This window comes from Lutra lutra, chromosome 6, assembly GCF_902655055.1.
Source record: "Lutra lutra chromosome 6, mLutLut1.2, whole genome shotgun sequence".
Classification (NCBI taxonomy): domain Eukaryota; kingdom Metazoa; phylum Chordata; class Mammalia; order Carnivora; family Mustelidae; genus Lutra; species Lutra lutra.
The window spans coordinates 61,552,827-61,565,260 of record NC_062283.1 but is presented as its reverse complement, the minus strand read 5'-3'; the positions used below and the strand labels follow the sequence as shown (position 1 = coordinate 61,565,260).

Here is a 12,434-nt window from a genome sequence, read left to right as displayed (position 1 = left end):
CCTTTTTTTTTTTTTAAGATTTTGTTTATGTCTTTGACAGAAAGAGACACAGCAAGAGAGGGAACACAAGCAGAGGGAGTGGGAGAGGGAGAAGCAGGCTTCCCGCTGAGCAGAGAGCCTGATGTGGGGTCTGCATCCCAGGACTCAGGGATCATGACCTGAGCTGAAGGCAGATGCTTAATGACTGAGCCATCCAGGAGCCACGCACCCTGAAAACTATCCTTTTTTTTTAGATTTTTTTGGTTTTTGTTTGTTTGTTTGTTTTAGTAATCTCTAAACCCAATGTGAGGCTCAAGCCCATGACCCTGTGATCTTGAACTCACAACCCTGAGATCAAGGATCACATGCTCTTTCCACTGAACCTGCCCCGTGCCCTGAGAAATGCTAACTGCTAATTTTGCAGCAGTGTACTTTTGATATTAAAACTCATTTTAATTTTTTTTACATGTGCATAGAGTATCCAAATAGAAATTCGTATAATTTTTTTTAAGATTTTATTTATTTATTTGACAGAGATCACAAGTAGGCAGAGAGGCAGGAAAAGAGAGAGGAAGGGAAGCAGGCTCCCTGCTGAGCAGAGAGCCCGATGTGGGGCTCAATCTCATGACCCTGGGATCATGACCTGAGCCGAAACTAGAGGCTTTAACCCACTGAGCCACCCAGGTGCCCCCATTTTTTAATTTTTTTTTAAGAGAAAGAGAGAGACCAGCAATTGCACTGCTGGGTATTTACCCTAAAGATACAAACGTAGTGATCCGAAGGGGCACGTGCACCCGAATGTTTATAGCAGCAATGTCTACAATAGCCAAACTATGGAAAGAACCTAGATGTCCATCAACAGACGAATGGATAAAGAAGATGTGGTATATATACACAATGGAATACTATGCAGCCATCAAAAGAAATGAAATCTTGCCATTTGCGACGACGTGGATGGAACTAGAGGGTATCATGCTTAGCGAAATAAGTCAATCGGAGAAAGACAACTATCATATGATCTCCCTGATATGAGGGAGAGGAGATGCAACATGGGGGGTTAAGGGGGTAGGAGAAGAGTAAATGAAACAAGATGGGATTGGGAGGGAGACAAACCATAAGTGACTCTTAATCTCACAAAACAAACTGAGAGCTGATGGGGGGAGGGGGGTTGGGAGAGGAGGGGTGGGATTATGGACATTGGGGAGGGTATGTGCTATGGTGAGTGCTGTGAAGTATGTAAACCTGGCGATTCACAGACCTGTACTCCTGGGGATAAAAATATATTATATGTTTATAAAAAATAAAATTTTAAAAAAAAAAGAGAAAGAGAGAAAGCGTGTGCGGGGGTGGGGTGGGGGACAGAGGGAGAGGGAGAGAGAATCTTAAGCAGGCTCCATGCTCAACATGGAGCTAGAGGTGGGTTTTGATCTCACAACCCTGAGATCATGACCTGAGCCGAAATCAAGATTCAGATGCTCAACTGACTGAGCCACCCAGTCCTAAACTTATCTTTAAATAAGTTCATTTTCATCTTCGCCAGCTTGATCACACATTAAAATTCCTTTTCAAAAATTCCTTTTCCACAGATCTACTACTTTCTTTTTCTTTCTGTTTTACATTCAGATTTTGTCCTATATTTTCCCTCTTTAAATACCCTCATTTGGGGACAAAATTACTATAATTTCCATCTACAAAAATGCATTTCCATTCCTCATAACTTCTTTTACTGAAAGCACACATCCTGTTTTCTGCTTTTCTTGCATGCAGAGATGCTCCTTATTATTTCTTTTTTTTTTTTTTAAAGATTTTATTTATTTATTTGACAGAGAGAGATCACAAATAGACGGAGAGGCAGGCAGAGAGAGAGAGAGAAGGAAGCAGGCTTCTTGCTGAGCAGAGAGCCCGATGTGGGACTCGATCCCAGGACCCTGAGATCATGACCTGAGCCGAAGGCAGCGGCTCAACCCACTGAGCCACCCAGGCGCCCCAACTCCTTATTATTTCTTGTAGCTATAATCACATGCATTGGTTAGAATTCTTAACCCTTAGAAAGCTTAACTAAGAAGTAAATGATTGTGAACTGCTGTTTACATTAACATATACTCTGAAATGTCTGGAGCTTTGGTGGCTCCGTCGGTTAAGCATCTGCCTTTGGCTCAGGTCATGGTCCAGGGGATCGAGCCCCACTTTGGGTTCCTTGCCCAGCAGGAAGTCTGCTTCTCCTTCTGCTCCTCCTGCTTGTGCACTCTCTCTGACAAATAAATAAATAAAATCTTTTTTAAAATGCTGTGAGGGGCACCTGGTGGCTTAGTGGGTTAAAGCCTCTGCCTTCGGCTCAGGCCATGATCCCAGAGTCCTGGGATCGAGCCCCACATTGGGCTCTCTGCTCAGCAGGGAGGCTGCTTCCTCCTCTCTCTCAGCCTGCTTCTCTGCCTACTTGTGATCTCCGTCTGTCAAATAAATAAATAAAATCTTTAAAAAAAATGCTGTGAATTTTCAGACTTATAAATACTTATTATGACTTCTAGAAACATGCTTTTAAAAAAATTTTTTTAAGATGTATTCATTTATTTTAGAGAGAGATAGAGCAGGGGGAAGGGCAGAGAAAGTCCCAAGCGGACTCTGGGCTGAGCGTGGAGCCCATGGTGGGGCTTGATCCCACAGCCCCGAGATCATGACCTGAGCCAAAACCAAGAGTCAGATGCCTGACCAACTGGGCCACCTAGGCACCCCTAGAAACATGGTTTTTTTAAATAGAAAATTTCTCAACATGGCATAAAAAATGTTTACTAAGATGCAGTTATCTTTTTTTTAAATTAACATATAATGTATTATTTGTTTCAGGGGTACAGGTCTGTGATGCATCAGTCTTACCCAATTCGCACCGCTCACCATAGCACATACCCTCCCCAATGTCCATCCCCCAGCCACCCCATCCCTCTTACCCCCTCCCCTCCATCAACCCTCAGTTTGTTTCCTGAGATTAAGAGTTTCTTATGGTTTGCTTCGCTCTCTGATTTCATCTTGTTTCATTTTTCCCTCACTTCCCCTAAGATCCTCTGTCTTGTTTCTCAAATTCCTCAAATCTAGATGCAATTATCTTTAGTTCCTCTGTAAAAGGAGCAAAAGAGGATAAGCCTGCATTCAATAATTAACGTTTCAGTGTTTTGTCTTGTTTGGAAATGATCTAGATATTCTGTGAATTTAACGTAACTCATCACTTCACTGAGCAAAAGTTGAAGATATCAGGTTACCAAGAAGACCTGAGGAAGGGGCGCCTGGCTGGCTCAGTCAGTGGAGCATGTGGCTCTTGTTCTCAGGGTCGTGAGTTCCAGCCCCATGTTGGGTGTGAGCCTACTTAAAAACAAGACAAAGAAGATGTTTAAAAGATTTGAGGAAACTTTTTTTTTAATTCAGTAATCTCTACTCCCAGTGTGAGGCTCGAACTCACAACCCTGAGATCAAGGGTCACATGCTCTTCCGACCCAGCCAGCCTGGCGCCCCATGAGGAAACTATTTTAAAAGTTTATCTAAAAAATTTTTATCTTATTTACATCTATCCAATTTATTTTTTCTTAACAGTTATGTTTAGATTATCTGCAGAAACTTCAGGAAACATTAGATAAAATCAACCATTGTCCCAAGCTATTCTTCTTGTTGACAACTTTTGGAACAGAGATAGCATGATCTTACTTGATTAGTAAACCTGGGTAGGATAAAAGTATTATATTTAATGCTAATAACTTTAAAGATATGTCTATTTTAATTAAGCCAACTTAGCTTTAATACCAAATATCTTCCCAGATTGCATGAACCTGAAAAACATTTGGATTAATTTCTATTATATTTCTGAGATTTAGAAATACTTAATTTATAAGTGTTTATTTTTAAGCCAGTTAAATAGAAGTCTTTACAAATCAATTCTAGCAATACCATCCAGAGGCAGAAAATGTCACCCATCTACAATAAACGTATAAACAGAGACGTTATAGTTGTTTTAAATTTTTTAGCCATGATTACGGGTATGAAAATGCAAAGCCCTCCTTTATGAAAGAACAGTTGGATCCAAACTGTTTTTCTGGCAGATGGACTAAGTTAAGGTCATCTGCTCGGATGGCTAAAGATGCTTCTACTAACATTTGTGGAGAAAACACATGACTTTTCATTCATCAAAATTTCAAATGGTCTTTCTCCCTTTTGTTCTACTTCTGATAAGAACTTGTGATAGATGAACTTTGAATTGTCCCTAGAACTCCATGTTCAGTTTTGTAAAGATTTGTAAGATTAGGGACAGTCGCCTTTACTCCCTCTTCTAAAGAATTGGGTTGTAGCTGGGTGCGGAGGACTGATACAGCCATTCACCTACACTGGAAGGTTTGTTTGTTTCTGGGTACATTTAGCTGAGAGAAAAGTCTTTAGCCAGCTTTCATCAGTTCTTCCAGGATCCCATCTGAAGGTTCTAAGCAGGTTTTTTGGTTTTATTTTGTTTGTTTGTTTGTTTTTTAAATTTTGTTTATTTATTTACTTGACAGAGATCACAAGTAGGCAGAGAGGCAGGCAGAGAGAGAGGGGAAAGCAGGCTCCCTGCTGAGCAGAGAGCCTGATGCAGGGTTCGATCCCAGGACACTGAGGTCATGACCTGAGCTGAAGGCAGAGGCCCAACCCACTAAGCCACCCAGGTGCCCCAAGTTTTATTTTGTTTTTTTTTTAATTCAATTAATTCACATATAGTGTATTATTAGTTTCAGAGGAAGAGTTTAGGGATTCATCAGTTCATGAGTGGGGTTTAAAGAGGAAGGAGTGTAACTCTAATATTTACTAGAATTTGGCAAGGTTTGGTCTTGTTTTGCTTTTTGGATTTCCCTTTGCTGCCTAAGAGAATAATGTAGCAGTTTACCAGGAAATCCCTGAGTCCCATCAGTTCTGGAAGGGACTCATGGGTCAGGGGAGGGGGTTGGGAGCTCCTTGAAGGTAGATATGGGGCTCTCTGTAAGGTCATTAACTTGGTGGACTTCTGTCTACAGTCATGTAAAGACAGTTCAGACAGAGGATAACTAGAATGAGTATTCGAGTAAAGGACAGAAGAAATAAGAATTATGACAGTCTGGGGCGCCTGGGTGGCTCAGTGGGTTAAAGCCTCTGCCTTCAGCTCGGGTCATGATCTCAGGGTCCGGGGATCAAGCCCTGCATCTGGCTCTCTGCTAGAGAGCCTGCTTCCTCCTCTCTCTCTGACTGCCTCTCTGCCTACTTGTGATCTCTGTCAAATAAATAAATAAAATCCTTAAAAAAAAAAAAGAATTATGACAGTCTTCCAGTCACTTGTATGACTTCTGAGTCTTTTAAATTTTTTATCAGCTTTTTTGCAATGAAACTTTCAATTAATCTATTTTTGCAATTTTGAAGCCTTTGTTTTTATGTGCATTGCTCACAGGATCTTATCTGTTTGGAATGTTCTTCGTAATGGCCACTGTAATTCTCGGCAGTAATTCCCCTGAGGGCTGCTAGCAGTTTGCTAAGGCCCTAGCCACAAATGGAGGTTAGCCCACGTTTCTGTCCAGCCATGTTCAAGTTGTAAATGAGGTGCAACTCGCATTTCCATCCAGCCTTCTTTGGGGGGCCCCCTACCCGGCAGTTACAAAGCCAAGTTCTTCAGGACACAAATCATGCTTAGAAAGATTGCCATTTTTGTAGATATTTATAGCTTCCGGAATGGTAGTTCTTAGACAAAAAATAAGCAGATTCCCTGGAAGGTGGTACACTGGACTCTCTAGAAATGAAGGATCCAGGGCGCCCGGATGGTGCAGTCGTTAAGCGTCTGCTTTGGCTTAGGTCAGGATCCCAGGGTCCTGGGATCGAGCCCTGCATCGGGCTGCCTGCTTCTCCCTCTCCCACTCCCCCTGCTTGTGTTCTCTCTGTCACTGTGTTTCTCTCTTTCAAAAAAATAAATAAAATCTTTTAAAAAAAGAAAGAAAGAAGTGAAGGAGTCCACCTTCATTATTTATTTACTTCTTTCTATTATGTTGTTTTGTTTTGTTTTTCAGTTTAGCCTTTGGATTTCTCGAAGCCAGATTAGTCCCTTAGAAAGATGCCCCGTGGAGTTGGGGTTCTGTCGTGGTTCACACTGTGTCACCTCATTGCACGGGAAGTCTCTTGAGGTTGGCGGTTAGTGCCGATCTAACCCATTCTGTGACCAACTTGTCCTGACACAGGGATCTTTGGGTCAGGTGGCATGTGCTCTAACAACTCTGAAGCATTCGCCACATGCCCACCAATTTCTGTGGCTTATTGGCCTCCAAGACCCCCAAAGCATGAGCCTTGACCCCAGGAGCCCATTAACAGAAACCAAGAGAAACTGAAGAAACAGACTGTGGACACCAGCAGTACCCAGAGAACTAGGGACTGGGCAGAGGACTGGACCTGCAGACCTTAAACAATGGGAATGCAGATGGATTCCAAACAAATGGACAATGGCGGTCACCAGCAGCTCCCAGCATGGCATCTGAGGACAGAAGCAAGGGCTGGGGTTTAGACAACACTGCATACAGGCCTGTAGCAAGGCCCTGTGCACCACCAGCAACTCCACAGGCAGACTTGGGGATCTCCGATTGGACCTGGGGCAAGAAGTTCCAAACAACCGAGGACCTGCAGACTGAACCAAGGGCTAGGGCCTCTGGTTTCAGTTGGAACCACCTGTCAGCTCAAGCTGATCCACTAAGCCCTGGACTGGAAACCAATTAGATCCAGAGCTCATCGCCAAGAGAGCCCAGCTCCCAACTGAAAGAGACTTACCCATGGCCTTCAGAAATGGTGAGAAAGACAGTGAACTCAAAAAGGGGTTCGCAGACACCATGCCTATCAGCAGTCTTCTTCAATCTGCAACGACCACCAAATCTGTTAAACAGCAGTTGAAGTGATCACATTGGCTTTATTGAACAACTCATGAATCGGGCAGCATCCCAACTAACAAACAAAAAAAGGCTCCATCCAGCTATAGAAAATGAAAGGTTTGTAAAGGCAGAGAGGAAGCCGAAAAAGGAAGTAATTAGCAGAGTGTATTGTTTTAGGCAAGGGAAATGGAATGGGTCTATCTGTAAATTTCCTAGTGCTGCGCAGGAAATTCTAGGTTGACTACTTAGAGGTCACATTCCTGGGAGGGGTCAAAACTGCAATAAGGTTAGGTGTCAGGTCTGGATTTGCTGATGTGGGGCCTTAACCTAAGTGACTCCATTTTGGGCCTGTGGTTTTTCTTTTAACAGGGGCGACAGTGGCTCTCTCAGGGGGTGTCATGCAGACAACTGAGATGAAAGTGTGCTCGGTGCTTGGCATGCAGTCAGCACTCCCCAGGCCTAAACTCACCATCACCACACGTAGATTCCAAGGAGCCCCATTGTAATTTGTGTGAAAAACCAAAGGGAGTGTTACTCACCTGGATTGTCATGTGAGCCCTCCCCAAACCCAGAGTTCTGCCATATGACAGCTGCCCAGTATGCATCTTCATCTGCCTCCTCCCTCCGCCTAACACCCCAGAACACCATTCCCACTCTGTCCTCGCTGTCTTTTGAGGATATGTCACCACACTTCCTGCTCTTCTCTTCCGGCCTTCAGTGTGGGTAGCTTTCTCTCTTCAGAGCATGGGGTACTAGGGTCCTGCTGGGGAAGCCCTGGCCCCTGCTGCCTGCAACCCGCACAGCTCATGCTGGGTGGTCTCAACTGAGGCTGTGCGACAATCTAGACCTCACACTTTGATGACTAACCGCCATTCTCCACAGCTGCTGCCCCCATTTCCTTCAGAACCCCCTCCCTGGCCTCCCATTTTTCTGGAAAGATGAGGCCACATCCAAGGCAAACCCTCAGCCCAACTTCTCAGGTCCCTCAGAATATCACCATAGCTTCGTCCTCAGTTTCTGAGAAAATGGGGTCTCAAGTGTGCCATGTGCAACCACGTGGATGGACTCTGAGGGCATGATGCTAAGTGAGACAAGTCAGACGACAACAGATAAATACTATGGGATCTCACTAATATGCAGAATCTAAAAACAAAACAAAAAGGCAAAAAAAAAAACCAAAAACCCCACCTCAAAGATATAAAGAACCAATTGGTGGTTATAAGAGGTGGGGATAGGGGTTGGGCAGAATTGGTGACAGGGGTCTAAAAGGTACAAATGCCCAGTTATAAAATGAATACGTCATGGGGATGTTATGCACGACATCATGACCATAGTTAATAATACTGTATCATAGGTTTGAAAGTTGCTAGGAGAATAGCTCTTTTTTTAAAAGATTTTTTTTTTTAAGATTTTTTTAAATTTACTTATTTGAGAGAGAGAGAGAGAGAGCATGAGAGGAGAGAGGTCAGCGGGAGAAGCAGACTCCCTGCCGAGCAGGGAGCCCAACCCGGGACTTGATCCCGGGACTCCAGGATCATGACGCAAGCTGAAGGCAGTTGCCCAACCAACCGAGCCACCCAGGCGCCCCTAAAAAATTTTGTTTTTAAGTAATCTCTACACCCAACGTGGGGCTCGAGCTCACAACCCCAAGATCAAGAGTCACATGCTCCACAGCCTGAGCCAGCCAGGCACCCTGCAAGGAGAACAGTTCCTAAAAGTTCTCAGCACAAGAAGGAAACTGTGTGACTATGTATGGTGATGGATGTTAAGTAGATTTACTGTGGTGATCATTTCATTATATATATATATATATATATATACATATATATATATATATAATGTATATTATGTGTATATATATTATGTATATTATGTATATATATATATATAATGAAATGATCACCACAGTAAATCTACTTATATATATTTTATATTTTATATAAATATATATATATATATATATATATATATATATATATATATATAAAATACACACACACACACACAAACTGTTTGGAGCACTGGGTGGCTCAGTTGGTTAAGCGTCTGCCTTCTGCTCAGGTCATGATCTTAGGATCCGTGGACATAAGCCCTGCCTCAGGGTCCCTGTTCGTCAGAGAGTCTGCTTCTCTCTCTACCCCTCCCCTTCTCGTGCTCTCTCTCTCTCTCTCTCTCTCTATTAAATAAATAAATAAAATATTTTAACATTTTTTTAAAAATTAAAAAGAAATAAAATAAAATGTGCTACAAAAACCATGGATTATATGCAGCAGTTAGAAGCAGTGGATGGGAGGCCACACAGAAACAGCTAGAAGATCCTGAAAACATTCTGAGGGGAAAATAGTAAAGCAAAATGAACACAATAGTTTTTTTGTACATTTTTAAATGATGGTTTTAATAGAATGTAAAATTTCCCATCTTAGCTATCTTTTTAAAGATTTTATTTGTTTAAATTTGAGAGGCAGGTAGGGGGCAGAGGGAAAGGGAGAGAATCCCAAGCAGGCTCCTTGCCTGGTGTGGAACCTGATGAGGGGTTTAATCCCACAATCCTAAGGTCATGACCTCAGCTGGATGTTTAAAGGACTGCACCAGCCAGGGACAACCCCCCCCCCAATCTTAACCATTTTTAAGTCCAGTCCAGTGACATTACATACATTCACATTGTTGTAAAACCATCAAACCCACTATTATGAACAATGCAGCTATGAACACTTGGGTGCAAGCTCCCGTGTGAATGTACACTTTCTATTCTCTCAGTAGATCTCTATACAACCTTTTGGAGTTTCTCTATGCAAATACAAAGATACATTCTTATTTCTCCGCCCTCTGCACAAAAGTAGCTAATTATACTCATCAGTCTGCACTGTCTTTTTTTCACTTAAAAAATCTAGTTCTTTGGGATATTACAGATAACCCAGGGGAAGAAGCTAAATATTCCTATATGGCCATAAACTAGACTTGGAGTTGGCAATATGAATTCATGTTCAGCTTAATATAGATAAAGATGATTATATACAATGTATTTATAGATATATGTACATATGAGGGTCAGTATACATAAATGCATTTCCTCACTCTGGAAACTGAGAGGACCCAAAGCAATGACTCTCCAGTAGCACTGAACACACCAAGTACCCAACACGTGGTCTGTAATGCCAAGCTCCAATAAACAGAACTGGGGCTTGTTGGAGAAATGTCTGATTCTAGGGCTGCTGCAGGAGAGGTCTAAGATGAGCCCTGAGCATCTTTTGCCAGAAAGTAAGGAAATGCTCAAAGCAAGAGCAAAAAACCCACAATGATGAAAGTATGTCAAAGGTGGAAAATAATTCCCCACACCTCAAGTGGGTCGTACCTGGTGACTTCCTTCCAAAGAGGACAGTATGGGGATGCCTGGCTGGCTCAGTCCGTACAGCATATGTGCTCAGTCTTGAGGTTGTGAGTTTGAGCCCCACGTTGGATGTAGAGATTACTTAAAAATATAATTTTTAGGGATGCCTGAGTGGCTCAGTCAGTTAAGCATCTGACTCTTGATTTCGGCTCAGGTCATGATCTCAGGATCATAAGATCGAGCCCCACACCAGGCTCCACGGTGGGTGTGAAGTCTGCTTGGGATCCCCTCTCTAGACCCTCTCCCTCTGCCCCTCCCCCCACAGCCATGCTCTGTGTCTTGCTCTCAAATAAATAACTACAATATTTACTTAAAAAGGACAGTATGAAAAGTGAGAGAAAAGAAACATGACAAACACCGCTTCAGACAGCTGATCAAGGTCCACATCAACGGTAATAAGTCATGTTGATAGCATGTACCCTTGATGTGATGTGATGAGAATGGCATTTTAACTGTGTGCTTTCTTTCCCCAAAACCCAACAACTCCAGTCTAGTTGTGAGAAAAACATCAAACAAATCCCACTAGAGGGACATTTTACAAAACACCCGCCCAGTATTCCTCAGAACAATCAAGGTCATCAAAAACAAGGAAAGTCTGAGAAACGGTCACAGCCAAGGGGAGTCTAAGGGAAAAAGATAGCTAAGCATAATGTGGTAACCTGGATGGGATCCTGGCACAGAAAAGGAATATTTGGTAAAAACTAAGGAAATCTGAACAAAGTATGGGTTTTAGTCAATACTAATGTATCAATATTGGCCCTTAATTATAATAAACATTTGTAAGTAAAGATGTAAGAAACATCTTACTCAGGTAAGATGTTACTTATAGGGGAAGATGGATATGGTGGATACAGAAATTCTCTGTACTATCTCCATAATTTTTCTGTAAATCTAAAATTTTTCTAAAATAGTTAATTTTGGGGGTGCCTGGGTGGCTCAGCTGTTAAGCAACTGCCTTCGGCTCAGGTCATGATCCTAGAGTCTAGGATGGAGCTCCACATCGGCTCTCTGCTCAGCAGGGAGCCTGCTTCCCCTCTCTCTCTCTCTGCCTGCCTCTCTGCCTACTTGTGATCTCTGTCAAATAAATAAATAAAATTTTTTTTAAAAATTTTTTAGGAGCTATATCTATTTTAGGGAGATTTGCCTTTGTCTGCCATAGGGGCTGCAAATATTCCCCTTTACCTGTCATTTGTCTTTCCCTGGGATTTCTTCATGCCTGCCACGTGGACCTCACCTCCCCCTTCCCTCTGGCAGTACTGCTTTCCTCAGGCCACATGCTCCCTGTCAGAGCCCCATTCCAAAGCCCGTCTAGTTCCTCATTCTTTCTGGTGACATCTGACCTCTTGGTGATGTCTGGCTCTATACTGAGGACTCCTCTTGGGTGTTAATAACTTTTACCGTGTCCTTGGTCTGGCTTCCCAGGTTATACAGTCTCACTAGAACACGGAAAATAGAGAAAAGCATACAGAAGAAAACCAACCTTCACCTGTGAGTCTACCTCCCAGGATAACCTCTTCCTGCTTCTCAAGGCCTCTGAGTGTGTATTTATTCATGATAGAAACTTCTAGAATCTACCCAGTCCCTCTGGGAACTGATTATCCCTGCACTTTCACACCTCTCGGGTTTCTTCTGCTTATTCCATCTCCATAGGGTAGGGGCTGCCCCTCCTGCCCATGCCCACTGCAGCAAACCTCTCTCCTGGACCTCCCTCCCCCACATTGCCCTGCCCTGCCTAAGCTTGGCTGCTGCCAGCACTCCTACCAGAGAAGTCAGACTCTACATCTCATGGGTCTTCAGAAGCACCTTCACCTTACTGGAAACTTGGGCTCATCAGCCTATCCCCCAGAAAGATCCCACTTTCCAGTCAGGAGGGCCAAGACTCGCCCAAGCACTGTTTCCAGCCCACACCCTGCAAACACCAAACGTTTCCTGAAGTCACCTCATTCTTTGGCCTCTCTCTCTGGTCAAGCTCTTCCTCACCTGGACTTTGTTCCCGCTATCTCCTGCAGGCCTCCCACGAATGTGTGTCACACTCTGCCCATCCTCTGCCCAGTTTTTATCAAATGTTCCCCCCCTCCTTTTCCTCTTGACCCCTCTCTGAAGCTCCACCCCCACCTCCAATCCACACCCTACCCCAAACCTGCCACTCCTCCAGGCCTCAACTTGAAGTTCTGTGGAAT

General features: G+C 43.3%; 1 long non-coding RNA gene across 2 annotated transcripts in view; it reads right to left on the bottom strand.

Moving 5' to 3' along the window:
* Window positions 1–12,434, bottom strand: part of LOC125103032 (uncharacterized) — a 17,694-nt gene extending 5,260 nt beyond the window's left edge. Inside the window, exons 1-2 of one of the 2 annotated variants that reach the window (XR_007128262.1) lie at window positions 12,016–12,434; window positions 6,769–6,870 (exon numbers count right to left, since the gene is read on the bottom strand). This is a non-coding gene — a long non-coding RNA (uncharacterized LOC125103032). The remainder of the gene's footprint in view (window positions 1–6,768; window positions 6,871–12,015) is intronic. The other variant, XR_007128261.1, reaches the window with a different exon arrangement.